Below are 26239 nucleotides of genomic sequence, written 5' to 3' on the forward strand. Positions count from 1 at the left end.
ATAGAAATTTTATATCAAAATTTTATTTCTATAGAAAATTTTCTCAAAATTTAATTTCTATAGAAAAAATTTTGTCAAAATTTTATTTCTATAGAAAATTTTGTCAAAATTGTATTTCTATGGAAAAATTTGTCAAAATTTTATTTCTATAGAAAATTTTGTCAAAATTTTATTTCTATAGAAAATTTTGTCAAAATTTTGTTTCTAAAGAACATTTTGTCACAATTTTATTTCTACAGAAAATTTTGTCAAAATTTTATTTCTATAGAAAATTTTGTCAAAATTTTATTTCTATAGAAAATTTTGTCAAAATTTTATTTCTATAGAAATTTTTGTCAAAATTTTAATTCTATAGAAAATTTTGTCAAAATTTTATTTCTATAGAAAATTTTGTCAAAATTTTATTTCTACAGAAAATTTTGTCAAAATTTTATTTATATAGAAAATTTTGTCATCATTTTATTTCTGTAGAAAAATATGTCAAAATTTTATTTCTATAGAAAATTTTGTCAAAATTTTATTTCTATAGAAAATTTTGTCGATTTTTTTTCTGCAGAAACTTTGCCAAATTTTTTTTCTTTAGAAAATTTGGTCAAAGTTTTATTTCTATAAAAAAATTTGTCAATATTTCATTTCTATAGGATATATATTAATGATTTTGTCAAGAGTTTATTTGTCAAAGTTTTATTACTATAGCAAATTTTGCCGAAATTTTATTCCTATAAAAATTTTTTATCAAAATGTTTTTTCTATAGAAAATTTTATCAAAATTTTATTTCTATAGAATATTTTGTCAAAATTTTATTTCTGTAGCAAATTTTGTTGAAATTTTATCAAAATTTTATTTCTATAGAAAATTTTATTTGTATATAAATTTTTTTAAAAATGTTTTTTCTATAGAAAATTTTATTAAAATTTTATTTCTATAGCAAATTTTGTTGAAATTTCATTCCTATAGAAAATTTTTTCAAACTTTTATTTCTATAAAAATTTTTATCAAAACTTTATTTCTATAGAAAATTTTATCAAAATTTTATTGCTATAAAAAAATTTTTCGAAACTTTATTTCTGTGGAAAATATTGTCAAAATTTTGTCAAAATTTTATTTCTATAGAAAAATTTCTTAAAATTTTGTTTCTATAGAAATTTTTCTCAAAATTTTATTTCTATAAGAAAACCTGTCAAAATTGTCAAGATTTTATTTCTGTGGAAAATTTTTTCAAAATTTTATTTCTATAGAAATTCTATAGAAATTTGCTATAGCAAAAATATTTTGCCAAATTTTTTACAGAAATAAAATTTTAACAGAATTTTCTAAAGAAATACAATTTTGACAGTATTTCTTTAGAAAATTCTGTTAAAATTTTATTTCTGTAAAAAATTTGGCAAAATATTTTTGCTATAGCAAATTTAAATTATTCCACTTTCGTGTTAAATCTCCTGCAGTAACAAATCTCGAAAAGTCCTCTTCTATTTTTGGTCTATTGCACAATACCCCTTTCATATCCAAAATACTAAAAATGCATCAATTTAATTTTCCAATCAATTGAACACCATTTTGAACAAAACACAAAATCAAAAAACCATTGCGTCTATTGAACAATGGTCCGAAACAAATTTCAAAATTTCACAGACACCCATGTCCGCCATATATGAATGACTTTGTAGTAAACTAACAAAAAAAAACAAAATGAACACAACTACTGTCTATAGAAAAATTGGCAAAAAGCAATTGGAAATTGTAATGGAATTTACAATAGCTCCAAATGGTGATATAAACTAAAAAGAGACAAAACTAGAATTGAAAATTTAATGGGAAATAGAAAATTGAAGAATACAACTGCTATAATATAACTGAAATATATAGATAAACGAATAAGAATTTTGAGAAGTTTAGGCCGATAGCTCCTAGTTGCTAGTGCCCGTATAAATAAGTTTATTGTAATTTGTAATTATAATAAATTAAATAATAAATAAATAAAAATTGAGAAGTAATAAAGGGTGTATTGATTCGAATAGAAGATACCCTACATATACCATACCTACAAATAAAGGTTAAATTTTAAATTCAGTTTTTGATCAAATTTTTGCGGCTATTACGAAAAAAGTTTTTTCTTATTTCTAGGGAAAATTCTGTCAAAATTTTATTTCTATAAAAAATTTTGTCAAAATTTTATTTTATAGAAAATTTTATCGAAATTTTATTTCTATAGAAAATTTTTGCAAAATTTTATTTCTAACGAAAATTTTTTCAAAATTTTATTTCTAACGAAAATTTTGTTAAAATTTTGTTTCTATAGAAAATTTTGTTAAAATTTCATTTCCGTAGAAAATTTTGTCAAAAAATTATTTCTGTAAAAAAAATTTGTTTAAATTTTATTTTTATAGAAAAATTTCTCAAAATTTTATTTCCATAGAAAATTTTGTCAAAATTAAATAACGGAAAATTTTCAACAAATTTGCTATTTAGCCGATCACAGATGTACTCAAAGAGTTGCCATCATTGTAGAGCAAGATGCATAAAGCTATGTGCATGAAATGATGGACGTATCTTAAAGAATTCGGGAATAGTTTTCGTAATGAAAAAGGCCCTTGTGATTTTTTCTATACAAAAGTCCATGAGAAACTTATTTGATGAACTTTTTTCTATAAATGTGGCCATTTTTTCTATTAAAAATGTCCATAATGAAATTTTTCTAAGTCTAAGTTTGTTTTCTCTGTAAAAATTTAATAATGAACTTTTTCTATAAAAGAAGCCTATTAACATAAAAAATCTACAATGACCCTTTATCTATCAAAAAGCCCATAATGTTTCTTTTTAATACACAATATTTTTTTTTTTTTGTTTTGTACAAAAAAGACCACAAAGAAAACAGTTTTCTATAAAAATCCAGAATCAGTTTTTTATGAAATTAAGTCCATAATTATTTTTATACCTTCCACCATAGGATGGTGGAAATTCTGTAATAAACTTTTTTCTACAAAAATTCCATATCAAATTTTTCTACAAAAATTCCCATAACAAATTGGAATCGAAAATCCTCAAATGGACCACAATGAAAATTAATCTATAAAAAAATTAGAATAAACTCCAATAACACAATGATTGAGAACCATTGCGGCCCGATGGTTTATATTGTTGAACTCCCCATAAAGAATTTGAAATTTGTAAAGGCCTTCTTGAACGATGTATGGGACAAATTTTTCATAGGCTACAAGAAATTGATCATTTCATAGTTAATGGTCTCAGCATTCTTGTAGAAAAAAAATGTTTTTTTTTTTGTCAATCTTTTACAGTAAAGTAAAAAAAGCCTTATCATAATCCTTTCCAACTAAACTTACTAATGCAAGTCCTATTTTTCCCAAGGATTAAAATACCACTTTCCCTATGTTATCAAAGTTTCTTTCTTAACTCAACAAGATAAATTGTTAATGAGTCTACCTTCACATTCTTTTTGCATTACCATGTGTGGGCAACTTTACGTTTAACATATGAGGTGTCATAAAAAAGTCCTGGCATGCAAATATAAATTTCCTTTTTCTTTGGCAGCATTTGTAAAAGCTTTATCACTTTTACACATAAATAACGATATAATGTACAGCATATTATTCATACTTACCTAGCAGGCTGTCATATACATATCCAAATGTTTGTATGTGTAAGTACACATATAGAGCCCCCAACAAATACTAAGAAACCCGGATTCTAAAAAAACACAAACGACATATCTATTTTTCTCTTTAGGGCAAACTCACCTGTTTTAAATGGTCGACCAGTAAACCATAGAGCCATATAGAAATAGGTAAAAAAAGCACAGCAACATGCTAAGGGGTTACTTAGCTTTAATCATTCGTTAGCTTAGAGGATGCGGAACCATAACAAAATCAACGAACCTCCATAACAAATGCACGCACACAAAGATGAACTGCTAACGGACACAGAGAACCAAATGGGATAAAGTACATATGATTTTTCAAACACTTAAAAAGAGAAACACAACAAAAGTAACAACAGTGCATTATGTACTGAAGTGATTTGAGAGGGCTATCGACTATAAGGCCTCTATGTAGTATGGGAGCAACTATTATCGAGGGAAATTATGGAAACAAACTTTTGACAAAATTTTCTATATAAATAAAATTTCAAAAAAAAAAAACTTCCTAAAAATTTAATAAAATTTTGCAAGAAATAAAACTTTGACAAAATTTTCTATAGAAATAAAATTTTGAAAAAATTTTCTATTAAAATAAACTTTTGAAAAAATGTTCTGTAGGAATAATTTTAACAAAATTTCCTAAAGAAATAAAATTTTGACAAAGTTTCCTAAATTTTTGACACAATTTTCTATAAAAAATTTACAAATTTTTTTACAAAAATAAATAAATTTTCTATGGAAATAAAATTTCGAAAAAATTTTCTTTAAAAATAAAATTTTTTATAAAAATAAAATTTTGACAAAATTTTCCATAGAAATAAAAGTTTTCCTAATTTCATATATAAATAAAATTTAACAAATTTTCCTAAAGTTGTGATAAAAGTTTCTATAGGAATAAAATTTTGACAACATTTTCTATAGAAAAAAAATTTTAACAAATTTTCTATAGAAATTAAATTTTGAAAAAAATGTACTATAGCAATAACATTTTAATAAAATTTCCTAAAGAAATAAAATTTTGGCACAATTTTCTATAAAAATAAATTGTATACAAAATTTTTTACAAAAATAAAATGTTGACAAAATTTTCTATAGAAATAAAATTTTGAAAAAAATTTCTATAGAAATAAAAGTTGAGAAAATTTTCCATTGAAATAAAAGTTTACCTAATTTCGTATATAACAAAAAATTTAACAAAATTTCCTAAAATTTTGATAATTTTCTATAGAAATAAAATCTTGAAAAAATGTTCTACAGAAATAAAATTTTGACAACATTTACTATAGAAATAAAATTTTGCCAAATTTTCTATAGAAATAAAATTATGACAAAATTTTCTGTAGAAATAAAATTTTTACATCATTTTCTATAGAAATAAAAGATTACCTAATTTCAAATGTAAATAAAATTTTAACAAAATTTTCTAAAATTTTGATAAAAGCTTCTATAGAAACGAAATTTTGACATAAGGTTTTATAGAAATAAAATTTTGACACAATTTTCTGTAGAACTAAAATTTTGACAAAATTTTTAAAGAAATAAAATGTAGACAAAATTTTGTATAGAAATAAAATTTTGAAAAAAATATTATTGTAATAAAATTTTGACAAATTTTTTATAGAAATAACATTTTGTCAAAATTTTTTATAGAAATAAAATTTTGACAAAATTTTCTATAGAAATAAAATCTTTACGAAATTTTCTATAGAAATAAAAATTTGAAAAAAATTTCTACAAAAATAAGATTTGGAGAATATTTTGTATAGAAATAAAATTTTGACTAAATTTTCCATATAAATAAAATTTTGATAAAAAATTCTATAGAAATAAAATGTTTACAAAATTTTCTATGGAAATAAAATTTTCTATAGAAATAGAAATAATAAGTTTTTATAGAAATAAAATGTTGACACAATTTTCTGTAGAACTAAAATTTTGACAAAATTTTTTATAGAAATAAAATTTTCTGTAGAACTAAAATTTTGACCCAATTTTCTGTAGAACTAAAAGTTTACAGAATTTTTATAGAAATAAAATTTTGACAAAATTTTCTATAGAAATAAAATCTTTATGAAATTTTCTATAAAAATAAAATTTTGACAGAATTTTTTATAGAAATAAAATTTTGACAAAATTTTCTATAGAAATAAAAATTTGAAAAAAAATTCAACAGAAATAAAATTTGGAGAATGTTTGCTATAGAAATACAATTTTGACAAAATTTTTTATAGAAATAAAATTTAGACAATATTTTTTATAGAAATAAAATTTTATTTCTATAAAAAATAGAAATAAAATTTATAGAAATAAAATTTATTTCTATAAAACGTTTACAAAAAATAAAATTTTGACAAAATTTTCCATAGAAATAAAATTTTGGCAAAATTTTCTACATAAATAAATTTTTTACAAAATGTTCTATAGAAATAAAATTTTGGCGAAATTTAGTTAGAAATAAACTTTTGACAACTTTTTCTATAGAAATAAAATTTTGACAAAATTTTCTATAGTAACAAAATCTTTATTGTTGGTTTGGTTTCAGATTTTAGCCAGATCCTAACGATCTTGTATGTTTACCATGACTTAAAAATAAATTCTCCAAAAAGGCCTCCTCTTCATATCAATTGTCCTACGCATACCATCATAGTGTTGCATATACTCGTATCTAAACCTCTGGGAACACCCATAGACGATAGCGAGTCAAACAGTTGCCACCAAGCAACTAGTTTCCAACCTTTTGACCAAATACGGATGTGGAAGTGTATCAGTCAACAGTATGTGACTTCCAACAAAAGTTTCCATAGTCACTGCTCTCCTCCGCTGATATGATTAGGAAGAAGAGCAGGCAAAACTACAACAAAACAAACAAAAAACGTGCAAATGAGTATAATTTTTCTGGATTTTAGGTCAACACTATAGAGAGACAGATAGACAGACAGAAAGACAACTCTAGAGAATGACAGACGGATGGATAACATGATGATAGTCAAACAGAGAAGGTAACTCATGGAGTAGCAAAAACGAAAAAAAAACATGACAGTAGCTAAAACAAATGACACAGAATTATGAAGTTACTGTGGTCTCTGGCTAGAGAAAACGATAGAGAGAGAGTGAGAGAATAAGTAACAAAAATATTGATACAAGCTTAGATAAAATATTTCCCAAGAGGATTGAGAACTTACACTCGAAACAGGTGGAATTCCCTCAATCTTGTATTCGTTATATGATTTAAGGCAATTTGATACTATAGAAAAATTTTCCAAAATATTTGTTGTTTTCATCTCAGCTTTAAAACCATTGTGTTGACTAATCTAATAGAGTAGCTTAACCAACAGAGGAAAAGGGTTCAAGTGTGGTTCACTTTGGGTTTAGTGAACTGCCTGAATTTATTCTGATAATTGATTGATAGTTTTGCTGCAAGTAGAGGATGCTGATGAGGAATGTGGTAATTCCGAAACGTGCGTCCATCCAACCATCTTGCAGTCTATAGGGCTTTGCCCAAATAAATTTGACAAGCATTCTTTTCGTCTGTTGGTTAAGCTACTCTTGTAGTTTAGTCAACACAATGGTTTTAAAGCTCAGATCAAAACAATAAATTTTTTAAAAATTTTATTCTTAAGAAATTTTTTTCAGAAATTTTGTAAAAAATTTATTTCTATAGAAATTTTTGTCAACATTTTATTTCTATAGACAATTTTGTCAAAATTTTATTCCTATAGAAACTTGTAGCAAATTTTTATTTCTATAGAAAACTGTGTCAACACTTTATTTCTATAGAAAATCTTCTCAAGATTTTTTCAAAATTTTATTCTTATAGCAAATCTTGTCAATATTTTATTTCTATAGAAAATTTTGTCAAAATTTTATGCTGATAGAAAATTTTGTCAAAATTTTATTTAGAGCCAAATCTTCACTGATTGTCCTATATATTCCTGTATATTTATTTCTCTGCGTGTATTTGCAGAAATTTCTCTTCCTTTACACTATATAAAGTTCATTGGAAACTAACCAAAGCATTCACACATCATTGCTTGCTAGGGAAATGTATGAGATCTAGAACTGTATACTCGAATTTACGCGAATAACTTACTTCCTTCAGTACAGAGTGGAGGACACTGCCTCAACTGCATTCAGGTGAAGCTATCATCCATTTATAGATGGACACAACGTTGTGTCAAAAACATGACAATTGTCAATGTGTGAGGCAAGTGTTTATAGCTAGTAGAGTTCTGGCTAAAGACAATAATGTTGCTTTTGTTCAACACACTTGCACAGTACGAAAGTCTGGAAGAAGAGAGCAATACACTCAAAAAAATATTTTTTATTAAATAAATTTTTAGACAAACGAAATGGTTGGTTGATTAAAAAAGATAGACATCTTAAAAAAAGAAACCTCATTTGGGACAGCGAATTCTAGATTTGCTATACAAACAGATGTAGTCGTTGTCAAAGAGAATATTCTGAGCACGATTGCCCAGGTCTGTAGAATTCTTGATGTCTTGGTAGATTTTGCCTACTATTCCTCTCCAACTAAGAGGTACTTTCTCAAATTGCCTGCACAAAATAAAATTTTAACAAAATTTTCTATAGAAATAAAATTTTGACAAAATTTTCTATAGAAATAAAATATTGCGAAAATTTTCTATAGAAATAATATTTTGACAACATTTTCTATAGAAATAAAATTTTGACTAAATTTTCTATAAAAATAAAATTTTGAAATAAAATCTTGCAAAAATTTTCTATAGAAATAAAATTTTGACAAAATTTTCTATAGAAATAAAATTTCAACAAAATTTTCTATAGAAATAAAATTTTGACAAAATTTTCTATAGAAATAAAAATTTGACAACATTTTCTATAGAAATACAATTTTGCAAAAATTTTCTATAGAAATACAATTTTGATAAAATTTTCAACAGAAATAAAATTTTGAAAAATAAGATTTGTTTGTTTGGTAGAAATTTCTGCAAATTGTCATAGATTATTTTTAGCTCGAGTGGCAACGTTGATTCTGATGCCAATGGGAATTGTCTTTGCCTAATGCTTCATTTCTAAGAAGCGACAAAAAATCTCTATGTGTACCTTTGACAGTCTAACCAAACAAAGGCCATACAAAAGGATTGAATTCTTGATATATGTAAATTTGTTCTATGTTGCCGGTGTAAGTTCTTGTTAGTTCTTTCCTTCGAATTTCCTATCGTATCTTTCAGAATGGCCTCCATCACTTTAACCAGTAGCCCTAGTAGCAAAAATTGCCAGCTAACATCTTTTGCTTTGTTGTCGTCATTCATTTTTGGGATCACTGCTCTAAACAGAAACTCACAAGTCATCGTCATCATTGGATTGAATTCATCCGAAATGTATGAGCATACAACAGGTGTCATGCATTGGTATAGGATTTCCTGATTTTGAATAACAAAATACCAGAAAATACAGGGAAAATCGAATTGGAAGCAAAAATGAAGTATGAAATATGTCAGGACACCAAAAAAGGGTTGGCCAGCACCAGTGGAGTGAAGGGACTTATGATTTTTTTTTTTTGTAAAAATTGTGGAAATATTGTCAAATTCAAGTTTATCATAAATATGTATTGACTAACAGTTTGTTTAAGGTATACTACACGACAATGTGAGTTCAGCCAAATTTTGGAAGATGCTGAAATAACAGAAGGGTGAAGTACATGCCAAAATAATTATTTGCTCCGAAACGAAAAAAAAAATAGTAGATTGGTAGAATTCTTGATGTTTTGGTAGATTTTGCAAAATCGTCTTCGCCAACTAAGAGCTACTTCAATTTTCTATATATAAAAATAAATTTTTGCACAAAAATTCTATAAAAATAAAATTTTGCAAAAAAAAATGGAATTGAAATATAATTTTGCAAAAAAAAGTTTCAATAGAAATAAAATTTTGACAAAATTTTCTAAAAAATAAAATGTAGACAAAATTTTCTATAGAAATACATTTTTGATAAACTTTTTTATAGAAATAAAATTTTTGACAAAAATTTTTACAGAAATTAAATTTTGAATAAAATTTTCTACAGAAATACAATTGTGACAAAATTTTCTACAGAAATAAAATTGTGACAAAATATTCTATCGAAATAAACGTTTTGACAAAATTTTCTATAGAAATAAAATTTTTGACATTTTCTATAGAAATAAAATTTTGAAAAAAATTTCAGTAGAAATAAAATTTTGACAAAATTTTCTATAGAAATAAAATTTTGACAAAATTCTCTATAGAAATAAAATTTTGACAAAATTTTCTAAAGAAATAAAATTTTGACAAAATTTTCTAAAAAATAAAATGTAGACAAAATTTTCTATAGAAATACATTTTTGATAAACTTTTTTATAGAAATAAAATTTTTGACAAAAATTTTTACAGAAATTAAATTTTGAATAAAATTTTCTACAGAAATACAATTGTGACAAAATTTTCTACAGAAATAAAATTGTGACAAAATATTCTATCGAAATAAACGTTTTCACAAAATTTTCTATAGAAATAAAATTTTTGACATTTTCTATAGAAATAAAATTTTGAAAAAAATTTCAGTAGAAATAAAAGTTTGAAAAAAATTTCTATAGAAATAAACTTGTGAAAAAATTTTCTATAGAAATATAATTTTAAAAAAATGTTTTATAGAAATAAAATTTTGAAAAAATTTTTTATAGAAATAAAATTTAAAAAAAAAAAAAAAATTCTAAAGAAATAAAATTATGACAAAATTTTCTTTAGAAATAAATTTTGACAAAATGTTCTATAGAAATAAAATTTTGACAAACTGTTCTATAGATATAAAATTTTGACAAAATTTTCTATTGAAATAAAATTTTGACAAAATTTCCTATTGAAATAAAATGTTGACAAAATTTTCTTTAGAAATAAAATTTTGACAAAATGTTCTATAGAAATAAAAGTTTGAAAAAAATTTCTATAGAAATAAAATTGTGAAAAAATTTTCTATAGAAATATAATTTAAAAAAAAAATTTTATAGAAATAAAATTTTGAAAAAATTTTTTATAGAAATAAAATTTTGAAAAAAAAAAATTCTAAAGAAATAAAATTATGACAAAATTTTCTTTAGAAATAAATTTTGACAAAATGTTCTATAGAAATAAAATTTTGACAAACTGTTCTATAGATATAAAATTTTGACAAAATTTTCTATTGAAATAAAATGTTGACAAAATTTTCTTTAGAAATAAAATGTTGACAAAATTTTTTGTAGAAATCAAATGTTGGCAAAATTCTCTTTAGAAATAAAATTTTGACAAAATTTTCTTTAAAATAAAATTTTGAGAAAAAAATATTTTTGTTTGCTAGTTTTTTTTTGTAAAATGTTATTCAAATTTTTATACATTATTTGTGGCTCAATTGGCAACCGTGATTCTGAGACCAATGAGAAATTTCCCTGTCTAAAGCTTCGTTTCGCAGAAGCGAAATAACGGCTTTGCCGAGAGGATATTGACTTTTTGACAAAAAGAAACCAATGACTGAACGGATTATATATCACCGTCACACTATAACTTCAGGGATAATAACTTGTGACGGGTCTTTCCGAAACGAAGTTTTAGATCAAAAATGGTAGATTTTTCACTGTTTGATAGATTGGTAGAATTCTTGATATTTTGGTAGATTTTGCAAAATCTTTCCAGCCAACTAAAAGGTAATTCAATTTTCTATATATAAAAATAAAATTTTGACAAAATTTTTGCAAAACAAATTTCTATGGAAAAAAAAATTTACAAACTTTTCTATGGAAATAAAATTTTGACAAAATGTTATTTTATAGAAATAAAATTTAGACAAAATTTTCTATAGAAATAAAATTTTGACAAAATTTTCTATAGAAATAAAATGTTGACAACATTTTCTATAGAAATAAAATTTTGACAAAATTTTCTATAGAAATAAAATTTTGACAAAATTTTCTATAGATACAAAATTTTCACAAAATTTTCTATAGAAATACAATTTCTGAAAAATTGTCTATAGAAATAAAATTTTGACAAAATTGTCTATAGAAATAAAGTTTTGACAACATTTTCTATAGAAATAAAATTTTGACAAAATTTTCTTTAGAAATAAAATGTTGAGAAAATTTTCTATTGAAATAAATTTTTGACAAAATGTTCTATAGAAATAAAACTTTGACAAATATTTCTATAAAAATAAAATTTTGACAAAAGTTTCTATAGAAATAAAATTTTCTATAGAAATACAATTTTGACAAAATTTTCTATAGCAATAAAATTTTTCAACATTTTCTATAGAAATAAAATTTCTGACAAAATTTTCTATAGAAATAAAATTTTCTATAGAAATAAAATGTTGACAACATTTTCTATAGAAATAAAGTTTTGACAAAATTTTCTATAGAAATAAAATTTTGACAAAATTTTCTATAGAAAGAAAATTTGCACAAAATTTTCAATAGAAATAAAATTTTGACAACATATTCTATAGAAATAAAATTTTGACAAAATTTTCTATAGAAATAAAATGTTCACAAAATTTTCTATGGAAATAAAATTTTGACAAAATTTTCTATAGAAATAAAATTTTGACAAAATTTTCTATAGAAATAAAATTTCTGACATACTTTTCTATAGAAATAAAGTTTTGACAACATTTTGTATATAAAAAAAAAAATTCTGACAAAATTTTCTATAGAAATAAAGTTTCTGACAAAATTTTCTATATAAATAAAATTTTGACAAAGTTCTCTATAGAAATAAAATTTTGACAAAATTTTCAATAGCAACAAAATTTGGCAACATTTTCTATAGAAATAAAATTTTGACAAAATTTTCTATAGAAATAAAATTTTGATAAAATTTTCAATAGAAATAAAATTTCTGACAAAATTTTCTATAGAAATAAAATTTCTGAAAAATTGTCTATAGAAATAAAATTTTGACAAAATTTTCTATAGAAATAACATTTTGACAAAATTTTCTATACAAATAAAATTTTGACAAAATTTTCTATGGAAATAAATTTTTGACAAAATTTGCTATAGAAATAAAATTTTAATAAATTTTTCTACAACTATTCCAGGTGACTACATACCAACCCACAAATTTATAATACCCTCTTTAGCAATAATGCTATAGAGTATACAAACTTGCCATAATGGTATCTAACCAAGTTTTACAGTCTATAATCCTTGATCACCGCTATTGTGTTTCATCACTCCCTCTATGCATTTCCTTTATCATACCATCATGCATATAAGTAACCCTTTTTTGAAGTGCAAATGAATGCTGAAGTTGGGCATGAATAACACGATAACCTCGTAAACGAGAAAATATCTTTAGTTTACTCTTATTTGCATGCTGTATGAACAAGCGTATGATTTTCATGACTTTGCATGTTTTATGGCATATTCAGGGGAATGCTGGTAGAAGTTACAAACTGAAAGGTTAGTGGTAAACTCACTCATATATGCTCCCCATACTATGCTCTCTCATTCTCTCTCTCCTACTATGCTTTATAACGTATATAAGGCGGATATTGTGTGTTTGGCCTCACACATCCAGATTGTTTAGATTTATGTAAATAAGTTTTTCTTGCTTAGTTTTAAAACAAATTATGTCCACGGGGTATAATATTTAAAAGAAGGTGAAACTTTTAACAGTAGCGAAAAATATGAGGTGATAAAATTTCCTTTTTTGCCTCTCTTTTCAGTCAGTTTTTGTTTTGCTTCTTCATGCATACAATAAAGCAATAAACTTAATAGTCAGATTTACCGGTGGGCTTGTCAAAGTGATTTCTGTTGTCCTCTATGTGGCCCTTTTGGTGAAAAGATTTCAAAGCAAGAGACCGACAGAAAAAGGCCAAGTACAAGGTTTTGCAAATATTTTGTTTGGCTAAACAGTAATCCTTAAATTTTTCATGTTTATTACCAACATTCATTCACAATTATAGACACAGTGAAAAAGTTGCTGTCAAAAGTGTGAGAGAGTGGAAAGAGGAAAAGTGTCAAAGCGAGAAGAAGGATTTTACAAGACTGAGATTTTGTTGTAATGAAGATAAAGTATTGAGGTAGGGGACAGAACTTCTTAGAAAGGAATATTCTATAGCTACACAAAGGTTCTACGTACTCAGAAAGTTTTGACATTATAGAAAATTTTGCAAAAATTTTATTTCTATAGAAAATTGTGCCAAAATTTAATTTCTGTAGACAATTTTGCCAAAATTTAATTTCTATATAAAATTTTGCCAAAATTTTATATCAATAGAAAAATTCACCAAAATTTTATTTCCGTAGAAAATTTTGGAAAAATTTTATGTTTATAGAAAATTTTGTCAAAATTTTCTTTCTATAGAAAGTTTTTGCCAAAATATCTAATTATACAATTTATTTTTCGAGCTTTATGGACAGATATAGATTAAGGAACATGGTTAATAGAGCCATTCAAAATTTTGCCAACATTTTATATCTTTAGAAACTTTTTCCACATTTTTTTTTTGCTATAGAAAATTTTGCCAAAATTTTATTTCTATAGAAAAATTTGCCCCATTTTTACCACAGTTGGTAGAATTCTACCTAAAATGGTAGATTACTGTTACTGTTTGATAGATTGGTAGAATTCTTGATATTTTTGTAGATTTTGCGAAATTATCCTCTCTAAAAATTTTCTATAGAATTTTTGAAATTTTATTTCTATAGAAAATTTTGCCAAAATTTTATTTCTATAGAAAATGTAGCCAAAATTTTTTTTTTTAGAAAATTTTGCCAAAATTGTATTCCTATAGAAAATTTTGCCAAAATTTTATTTCTATAGAAAATTTTGCCAACATTTTATATAGAAATAAAAATTTTGCCAAAATTTTTTCTATAGAAAAATTTTCCAAATTTTATTTCTATAGAAAATGTTGCCCAATTTTACCACAGTTGGTAGAATTCTACCTAAGATGGTAGATTTTTTACTGTTTGATAGATTGGTAGAATTCTTGATAGTTTAGTAGATTTTGCGAAATAATCCTCTCTAAAAGTTTTCTATGGAGATTTTGAAAAAAAAAATTCTATAGAAAATTTTTTCAAAATTTTATGCCTATCGAAAATGTTGCCAAAATTTTGTCAAAATTTTTATAGAAAATTTTTAGAGAGGATTATTTTGCAAAATCTGCCAAAATATCAAGAATTCTACCAATCTATCAAAGAGCAAAAAATCTCACACTTTTGGTAGAATTCAACCAACTGTGGTAGCCGTGTTTGACAAACGAGCTCTATTAGCATTGTTTACAGCAAAATAAAAGATTCTTGTCGCCCAAGATATGGAATAAAATCGTGAACATTTTTGTGCAATTATTTTTCACAAGTTTTACCGTAAAAAAATTTATTCGCATTGGATCTCACACAATTTGTCACCAGCTTAAAAAAAAGCTCGTGTCGATTTGTCGAAAGAAATGCTTCAAAACGTCGATCGCTGTGCTTCGAATTAGGTCAATGACATCGTGGCGGTTATGGATCGTGGATTTTCGCGTATTATTTTATGCAACTTTCGACGTGGATCATCTCAACAACATTGTAACGATAAATTGAATTCAATTTTTGTACAATGAAGCCCCTTCAAAGACTAGCATGTATCGATGAAATGGTGAATTCAACCGAGGACGTAGTTCACTCCAAGATAAAGTTCATGAAGGTCGTCCAAAATCAGTTTTTGTTACGGAAACCATTGATATTGTGCGCGAACTGATACTGCAAGATCGTCATGTGACCTATCGTGAGATAAAGGCAACTTTAGGGATTAGTGGGACTAGCATATACTCAATATTGCATGAACATTTGATCGTCTAAAAAATTTGTTTCCACTTGGTCCCATCCAATTTGGTAATCGACTCGTGTCTATTGGTCGTAAGAAATTTGTCTTCCGGAACCTCTAGGTTAGGTTAGGTTATGTGGCAATCCGATGTATCAGGCTCACTTAGACTATTCAGTCCATTGTGATACCACATTGGTGAACTTCTCTCTTATCACTGAGTGCTGCCCGATTTCATATTAAGTTCAATGACAAGGGACCTCCTTTTTATAGCCGAGTCGGAACGGCGTTCCACATTGCAGTGAAACCACTTAGAGAAGCTTTGAAATCCTCAGAAATGTCACCAGCATTACTGAGGTGGGATAATCCACCGCTGAAAAACTTTTTGGTGTTCGGTCGAAGCAGGAATCGAACCCACGACCTTGTGTATGCAAGGCGGGCATGCTAACCATTGCACCACGGTGGCTCCCGGAACCTCTAGGAGGACTAAATTTCTTCCAAATGAAATTTGGTTCGTCATGTTTGATTCGTCATGCTCTCTAACAACCATGCCAAAATTGGTCCATATCAGCACATATATGGGCGAACTTTCGGCCGTATTTACTTGTTCATTCTCGTTGGTACAATTTAAAAACTTTAAATTGTACCAACGAGAATGAACAAGAGGCCCGAATTTGCCACGTATGGTCATATTATACATTATTGACATCCTATGGTATATGCCCCTCTTCTAATTTTCTCACTCTTTCCCAGATTTTTCTCTAGTTGGCTCCATATTTTCTTAGAGTTCTATCTTCTAAGTTAAAATAAATTAATAATCTTTAGAAATTCTATGCATATCGTTACTTTGATATGGCCAATTTATATCTTTAGTCTGTTGACAAATTTATTGCGGCCATTCATGTAAAAACATAAATTAAAGGTTAACATTTTAATTTAAAGATTTCATCAAATACATTAGCAGCATTAATTAACAAGAATTCAAACTTTATGCATTCTGTGATTTATAAAGCTTTTCATTTTCATGTACACCATGAAAAAGTCCTTAAGACCATAAAATACCAGAAATTTACAAATAGGTGTGGTATTGTTTATATGTGTTTGAATGTGTGAGCACTAGAGTGACTTATGTTAACACCTCATTCCATTCCTTTTCGATAGTGTTTCAGTGATTTTATGGTTTACCCGATTTTCCCCTCAACTAACCACATCTAAAGGAAATTTTATTATTAATTTCATAAGTATGAACATGGAATATGTGTATATATGTGTGTGTGTAATTGAATGTTGCATTTTGTCCATGCCCAAAGACGACCACATTTAGTTTTGAAGAAATTTAGTCGAATACAAGTGATTTCAATTTAACCAAGCATGACAAATATTGCATTAATTTGTAGTTGAAGCCTGACAAAAGTGGACACTTGATGATAACAAATAATGTAGAGTACTTGAGTGTAGGTGGAAACTATATTGCGTTTATCTACAAAGATATTTTAGTTCTTTGCATAGATGAATGAGAAAATGCGAGGGGATTTGGAGGAAGATATTTTTTTAAAAATTGTTGAGAGCTCTAAAACTCCAATGTGAATTTCTTTAATAAACTGGGACCCAGAGAACTATCCCTTGATACAAAATATTTTCCCATTTTGAAGGGAAGATTTTTAAGTATAATTGAAAAGCTTAAATTCTCCCATTTAAATTTATATGAAAATAGGCTACATTATTTTTTTCGATACAATCTCAAGGAGTAGGGGTGGGAGTGTATATCGCTTTTGTGGACTTTTTTCAAAGTCAATTCATGGTATCAGATTTACTAGGTATTTTCTGTGAAGTTATTGTTTTGAAGTCTCTTATCACTGAGTGGAATGCGATTCAATTTTCAGCTCAATGGCGAGGTTACCTCCTTTTTATAGCCGAGTCCGAAAACCACCAAATACCAGAGATACTCACTTCTATGCTATATGGACAAGGATAGACGCCTATATAAATAAAATTTTTCTATAGAAATAAAATTTGAACAAAATTTTCTTTAGAAATACAATTTGACACAAATTTTTCTGTATAAATTAGGCTTTTGACAAAATTGTCTATAGAAATAAAATTTTGACAAAATTTTCTATAGAAATAAAATTTTGACAAAATTTTCTACAGACATAAAATTTTGACAAAATTTTCTATAGAAGTAAAGCGTTGACAAAATATTCTACAGAAATAAAATTTTGGCAAAATTTTCTATAGAAAAAAAGCTTTGACAGAATTTTCTATATAAATAAAATCTTGACAAAATTTTCTATAGAAATAAAATTTTGACAAAATTTTCTATAGAAATGTAATTTTGACAAAATTTTCTATAGAAAAAAAGCTGTAACTGAATTTTCTGTAGAAATAAAATTTTGACATAATTTTCTATAGAAATAAAGTTTCGACAAAATTTTCTATAGAAATAAAATTTTGACAAAAATTTCCTGAGAAGTAAAGCGTTGACAAAATTTTCTATAGAAATAAAATTTTGACAAAATTTTCTATAGAGATAAAATTTTGACAAAATTTTCTATAAAAATAAAATTTTGACAAAATTTTCTATAAAAATAAAATTTTGACAAAATTTTCTATAGAAATAAAATTTTGCGAAAATTTTCTATAGAAATAAAATTTTGCGAAAATTTTCTATGGAAATAAAATTTTGCGAAAATTTTCTATAGAAATACAATTTTGACAAAATTTTCTATAGAAATACAATTTTGACAAAATTTTCTATAAAAATAAATTTTTGACAAAATTTTCTATAGAAATAAATTTCGAAAAAATTTTCTAATTTTCTATAGAAATAAAATTTTGACAAAATTTTCTATAGCAATAAAATTTTGAAAAAATTTTCTATAGAAATACAATTTTGACTAAAATTTCTATAGAAGTAAAGCGTTGACAAAATTTTCTATAAAAATAAAGGGTTGACCAAATTTTCTACAGAAATAAAATTTTGCCAAAATTTTCCATAGAAATAAAATTTTGACAAAATTTTCCATAGAAATAAAATTTTGACAAAATTTTCTATAGAAATAAAATTTTGACAAAATTTTCTATAGAAATAAAATTTTGACAAAATTTTCTATAGAAATAAAATTTTGACAAATTTTTCTATAGAAATAAAATTTTGACAAAATTTTCTATAGAAATAAAATTTCGACAAAATTTTCTATAGAAATAAAATGTCGACAAAATTTTCTATAGAGATAGCGCGTTGGCAAAATTTTCTACAGAGACAAAGCGTTGACAAAACTTCCTATAGGAATAAAGCGTTGGCAAAATTTTCTATAGAAATAAAATTTTGACAAAATTTTCTATATAAATAAAAGTTGGACAATTTTTTCTTTAGAAATTAGACCTTGACAGAATTCTCTATACAAATAAAATTTTGACAAGCTTATCTATACCAATAAAATTTTGACAAAATTTTCCATATAAATAAAATTTTCTGTAGACATAAACCTTTGGCAAAATTTTCTATAGAAATAAATTTTTTACAAAATTTTCTAATGAAATAAAATTTTGACAAAATTTTCTACAGAAATAAAATTTTGACAAAAATTTCTAAAGAAATAAAATTTTGAAAAAATTTTCTATAGAAGTAAAATTATGACAAAATTTTTTATAGAAGTAAAGCGTCGACAAAATTTTCTATACAAATAAAGGGTTGACAAAATATTCTACAGAAATAAAATTTTGGCAAAATTTTCTATAGAAATAAAGCTTTGACAAAATTTTCTATTTAAATAAAGGGTTGACAAAATTTTCTATAGAAATAAAATTTTGACAAAATTTTCTATAGAAATAAAATTTTGACTAAACTTTCTAAAGAAATAAAATGTTGACAAAATTTTCCATAGAAATAAAATTTTGACAAAATTTTCTTAAGAAACAAAATTTTGACAAAATTTTCTATAGAAATATAATTTTGACAAAATTTTCTATAGGAATAAAATTTTGACTAAATTTTCTATAGAAGTAAAATTATGACAAAATTTTTTATAGAAGTAAAGCGTTGACAAAATTTTCTATACAAATAAAATTTTGACAAAATATTCTGTAGAAATAAAATTTTGCAAAATTTTCTATAGAAATAAAATGTTGACAAAATATTCTATAGAAATAAAATTTTGACAAAATTTTCTATAGAAATAAACTTTCGACAAAATGTTCTATAGAAATAAAATTTTTACAAAATTTTCTATAAAAATAAAATGTTGACAAAATTTTCTATAGAAGTAAAGCGTTGACAAAATGTTCTACAGAAATAAAATTAAAAAAAAATCTACAGAAATTAAATTTTGACAAAATTGTTTATAGATATAAAGCTTTGACAAAATTTTCTATAGAAATAAAGCTTTGAATACATTTTCTAAAAAAAAAAACTTGACATAATTTTCTATAGAAATACAATTTTGATAAAGTAGGTTTTTTTGTTTGATAGTTTCTTGGTAATATTTTATCCATATTTTGGTAGATTCTTTTCTATAGAAATAAAATTTTGACAAAATATTCTATAGAAGTAAAGCGTTGACAAAATTTTCCATAAAAATAAAGAGTTGACAAAATTTTCTATAGAAATAAAATTTTTACAAAATTTCTAACGAAATAAAATGTTGACAAAATTTTCTATGGAAATAAAATTTTGACAAAATTTTCTATAGAAATAAAATTTTGACAAAATGTTCTATAGAAATAGCTTTGACAGAATTTTCTAAAGAAATAAGCTGTGACAAAATAAGCTGTGACAGAATTTTCTATAGAAATAAAATTTTGACAAAATTTTCAATACAAATAAAATTTTTACTACATTTTCTATAGAAATCAAATCTTGACAAAATTTTCTATAGAAGTAAACCGTTGACAAAATTTTCTATAAAAATAAAGGGTTCAGAAAATTTTCTAAAGAAATAAAATTTTGACAAAATTTTCTATAGAAATAAAATTTGGCAAAATTTTCTATAAAATAAAATCTTGACAAAATTTTTTATAGAAATAAAATCTTGACAAAATTTTCTATAGAAATAAAATCTTGACAAAATTTTCTATAGAAATAAAATTTTGACAAAATTTTCTATAGTAATAAAATTTTGACAAAATATTCTACAGAAATAAAATTTTGTCAAAATGTTGTATAGAAATAAAGCTTTGACAAAATTTTCTATAGAAATAAAATTTTGACAAAATTTTCTATAGAAATAAAATTTTGACAAAATTTTCTATAGAAATAAAATTTTGACAAAAATTTCTAAAGAAATGAAATTTTGAAAAAATTTTCTATAGAAGTAAAATTATGACAAAATTTTTTATAGAAGTAAAGCGTTGACAAAATTTTCTATACAAATAAAGTGTTGACAAAATATTCTACAGAAATAAAATTTTGGCAAAATTTTCTATAGAAATAAAATCTTGACAAAATTTTCTATAGAAGTAAAATTATGACAAAATTTTCTAAAGAAGTAAAGCGTTGACAAAATTTTCTATTAAAATAAAGGGTTGACAACATTTTCTATAAAAATAAAATTTTGACAAAATTTTCTATAGAAATAAAATTTTGACAAAATTTTCTTAAGAAACAAAATTTTGACAAAATTTTCTATAGAAATATAATTTTGACAAAATTTTCTATAGGAATCAAATTTTGACTAAATTTTCTATAGAAATAAAATTATAACAAAATTTTCTATAGAAGTAAAGCGTTGACAAAATTTTCTATACAAATAAAATTTTGACAAAATATTCTATAGAAATAAAATTTTGCAAAATTTTCTATAGAAATAAAATGTTGACAAAATATTCTATAGAAATAAAATTTTGACAAAATTTTCTATAGCAATAAAGCTGTGACTGAATTTTCTGTAGAAATAAAATTTTCTATAAAAATAAAATTTTGACAAATTTTCTATAGAAATAAAATCTTGACAAATTTTTCTGTAGAAGTAAAGCGTTGACAAAATTTTCTATAAAAATAAAGGGTTGACAAAATATTCTACAGAAATAAAATTTTGACAAAAAAAAAAATAAAAATAAAATTTTGAAAAATTTTCTATAGAAATAAAATTTTAAAAAATTTTCTATAGAAATAAAATTTTGACAAAATTTTCTATAGAAATAAAATTTCGACAAAATTTTCTATAGAAATAAAATTTTGACAAAATTTTCTATAGAAATAAAATTTTGATAAAATTTTCTATAGAAATAAAATTTTCACAAAATTTTCTATAGAAATAAAATTTTGACAAAATTTTCTATAAAAATAAAGGTTTGAGAAAATTTTCTATAGAAATAAAATTTCGACAAAATTTTCTATAGAAATAATATTTTGACAAAATTTTCTATAGAAATAAAATTTTGACAATAAATAAAATTTTGACAAATTTTCTATAGAAATAAAATATTGACTAATTTTTCTATAGATGTAAAGCGTTGACAGAATTTTCTATAAAAATAAAGGGTTGAGAAAATTTTCTATAGAAATAAAATTTCGACAAAATTTTCTATAAAACAAGTATATATGGCCGCAAGTTCGGCCAGGCCGAAGCTTATGTACCCTCCATCATGGATTGCGTAGAAACTTCATATAAACACTGCCATCCACTATCGAATTACTTAAGTTGCGGTAACGCTTGCCGATGGCAAGGTATCTTAAAAACTCCTAACACCATCTTCTAAATTGTATGTAAGTCCATACGTGGTATATATTAAATCAAAAAAGATCGATCCAATACGTATATAATTCAGTTTGACAAAGTAGACATAAAATTTTGACAAAATTTTCTACAGAAATAAAATTTTAACAAAATTTTCTATAGAAATAAAAATTTTGACAAAATTTTCTATGGAAAGAAAATGTTGACAAACATTTCTACAGAACTAAAATTTTAACAAAATTTTCTATAGAAATAAACTTTTGACAAAATATTCTATAGAAATAAAATCTTGGTAGATTATTTTTGGCTCGAGTGGCAACCATGATTATGAACCGAATAAAATTTGAACAAAATTTTCTATAGAAATAAAATTTTGACAAAATTTTCTATAGAAATAAAATTTTGACAATGATGAAAATTTTATGATGAACCGAATAAAATGTTAACAAAATTTTCTCTTGAAATAAAATTTTGACAAAATTTTCTATAGAAATAAAATTTTTGACAAAATTTTCTATACAAATAAAATTTTGGTAGATTATTTTTGGCTCTAGTGGCAACCATTTTGGTATGGTTGTTAGCGACCATATACTAACACCACGTTCCTAATTTGAATCGGATCGGATGAATTTTGCTCCTCCAAGAGGCCCCGGAGGTCAAATCTGGAGAACGTTTTATATGGGGGCTATATATAATTATGGACCGATATGGACCAATTCTGGCACGGTTGTTAAAGATCATATACTAACACCATGTTCCAAATTACAACCGGATTGGATGAAATTTGCTTCTCTTGGAGACTTCGCAAGCCAAATCTGGGGATCGGTTTATATGGGGGCTATATATAATTATGAACCGATGTGGACCAATTTTTGCATGGTTGTTAGAGACCATATACCAATATCATGTACCAAATTTCAGGCGGATCGGATGAAATTTGCTTCTTTTTGAGGCTTCGCAAGCCAAATCTGGAGATCGGTTTATATGGGGTCTATATATAATTATGGACCGATGTGGACCAATTACTGCATGGTTGTTAGAGACCATATACCAACATCATGTACCAAATTTCAGCCGGATCGGATGAAATTTACCTCCCTTTTAGGCTCCGCAAGCCAAATCTGGGGATCGGTTTATATGGGGGCTATATATAATTATGGACCGATGTTGACCAATTTTTCCATGATTGTTAGAGACCATATTCCGACACCATGTACCAAATTTCAGCCGGATCGGATGAAATATGCTTCTCTTAGAGGCTCCACAAGCCTAATCTGGGGATCGGTTTATATGGGGGCTATATATAATTAAGGACCGATATGGACCAATTTTTGCATGGTTGTTAGAGACTATATACCAACATCATGTACCAAATTTCAGCCGGATCGGATGAAATTTTCTTCTCTTTGAGGCTCCGCAAGCCAAATCTGGGGATCGGTTTATATGGGGGCTATATATAATTATGGACCGATGTGGACCAATTTTTGCATGGTTGTTAGAGACCATATACCAACACCATGCACCAAATTTCAGCCGGATCGGATGAAATTTACCTCCCTTTTAGGCTCCGCAAGCCAAATCTGGGGATCGGTTTATATGGGGGCTTTATATAATTATGGACCGATGTGGACCAATTTTTGCATGATTGTTAGAGACCACATACCAACACCATATACCAAATTTCAGCCGGATCGGATGAAATATGCTTCTGTTAGAGGCTCCACAAGCCAAATCTGAGGGTCCCTTTATATGGGGGCTATACGTAAAAGTGGACCGATATGTCCCATTTTCAATACCGTCCGACCCACATCGATAACAACTACTTGTGCCAAGTTTCAAGTCGATAGTTTGTTTCGTTCGGAAGTTAGCGTGATTTCAACAGACGGACGGACGGACGGACGGACGGACATGCTTATATCGACTCAGAATTTCACCACGACCCAGAATATATATACTTTATGGGGTCTTAGAGCAATATTTCGATGTGTTACAAACGGAATGACAAAGTTAATATACCCCCATCCTATGATGGAGGGTATAAAAAATGTTGACTAAATTTTCTACAGAAATAACATTTTGGTAGATTATTTTTGGCGATATGGCCCAATTTTTTGTGATTGGGGATCGGCTATATATAACTATAAACCGATATGGACCAATTTGGCATGGTTGTTTGCGGACATATAATAGCGCGATGCACCTAATTTCAACCGGATTGGATGAATTTTGCTCCTTCAAGAGGATCCAGAGGTCAAATGTTGGGATCGGCCGTTATGGGGGCTATATATAATTATGGACCGATATGGATCAATTTTTTTTTTTTTTTTTGGTTATTAGAGACCATATACTAACACCACGTACTAAATTCCAGCCAGAGCGGATGGAATATGCTTCTCTTACAGGCTACGCAAGCTAAATCTATAGGTCCCTTTATATAAGGGCTATATGTAAAAGTACATGGTTATTAGAGACAATATACTAACACGACGTACAAAATTTCAGCCAGATCGGATAAAATTTGCTTCTCTTTGAGGCTGCGGAAATCAAATCTGGGGATCGATTTATATGGGGGCTATATATAATTATGGACCGATATGGACCAATTTTTGGTTGGTTATTAGAGACCATATACTAACGCCATGTACCAAATTCCTGCCAGAGCGGATGGAATATGCAAGCTAAATCTGGGGTCCGTTTATATAAGGGCTATATGTAAAAGTGGTCCGATATGGCCCATTTGTAATACCATCCGACCTACATCAATAACAACTACTTGTGCCAAGTTTCAAGTTGATAGCTTGTTTCGTTCGGAAGTTAGTGTGATTTCAACAGACGGATGGACAGGCTTAGATCGACTCAGAATTTCACCACGACCCAGAATATATATACTTTAAGGGGTCTTATAGCAATATTTCGATGTGTTACAAACTGAATGACAAAGTTGATATACGCCCATCCTATGGTGGAGGTTATAACAATAATTATGTCTTTTTATAAATACATTTTCTGAAGATTGTTGGAATCTGTTCATATTGTACAAATTTGTTCATTATTGAACAATTTTTTTTTAGATCCTAAAAAAAATTATCTGCATATATCAATTTCGCTACACGTACTACATATACTACAATGGGAAATAGTATAAAACTTTCGACTAGACCCCACGTTAATACTTAGGTGTTAAGATATTCGATATAATTATTCGTATGTTAAACAATAAATATTCCGGTACATATTTGTTAGTCACTCAACTGGAGAAAAGTTTACAAAGGATAATATATGGTATATGTGGTCCTTTTGTGTACTTCTAAATGCAGTAGAGAACGACGAATATTGAATGCAAGCATAAATGAATAAAGGATGTATTCTTATACTTAAAGATACACTGCAAAGATGTTACAACAAAGTGAATAAAAATCGAAAAAATTGGGATATCTTAAAAAAGGTTTTTTTTTATTATTTTGTAAATGTATGAAATAAAGTAAATTAGAAAAAAAATCTTATAAATTATTAATAATGTCAAAAAGCATCATTACAACATATATAGGGTTCCAGTATCCGATCCGATATGAAATTTGCACTTATAAGCTTATAGAGCAAATTTTCGCGTTTAGTTCCAAACTAATTGGTTTCTAAAATGTAAAACCGTGTTTTGTTTTTTTTTTTTTCAGTGTACACATTAAAAATTATTCTTTAGTATGAAATTACATTTGTATACATATGTGGTAGTTTCTAAGCAACTATAGAACATATTATGAATGAATAGAAATACAAAATGAGCTTATGTGGAAATCTTATTGACTTTTTAATTTTTCACATAATGTAATCTGATATTAAGTTTGCCACATGTCTTTGAGGACGTGCAAGAATGACATGAAGTAGCCACATTGTGAGAGTAGGTACATGCAATTCAGCAAATTTCCTATTTTTAAATGCTCAATAAACATTGAGGCTCTGAAGAAAGAAGTGAAACGCTCGTACTCGGAACTTCTACAAATGCTTTAATTTTAAGTTCAGATATTTACGCATAGAATGCATTTGAGGTTTTCCCCTGTTGTTTCAAATAAATGATTTATGGTTAATACTAAAAGTACTTTTCAAATAACCTTTGCCAACACGA

The sequence above is a fragment of the Haematobia irritans genome, chromosome 5 (assembly GCF_050003625.1).
Source record: "Haematobia irritans isolate KBUSLIRL chromosome 5, ASM5000362v1, whole genome shotgun sequence".
Classification (NCBI taxonomy): domain Eukaryota; kingdom Metazoa; phylum Arthropoda; class Insecta; order Diptera; family Muscidae; genus Haematobia; species Haematobia irritans.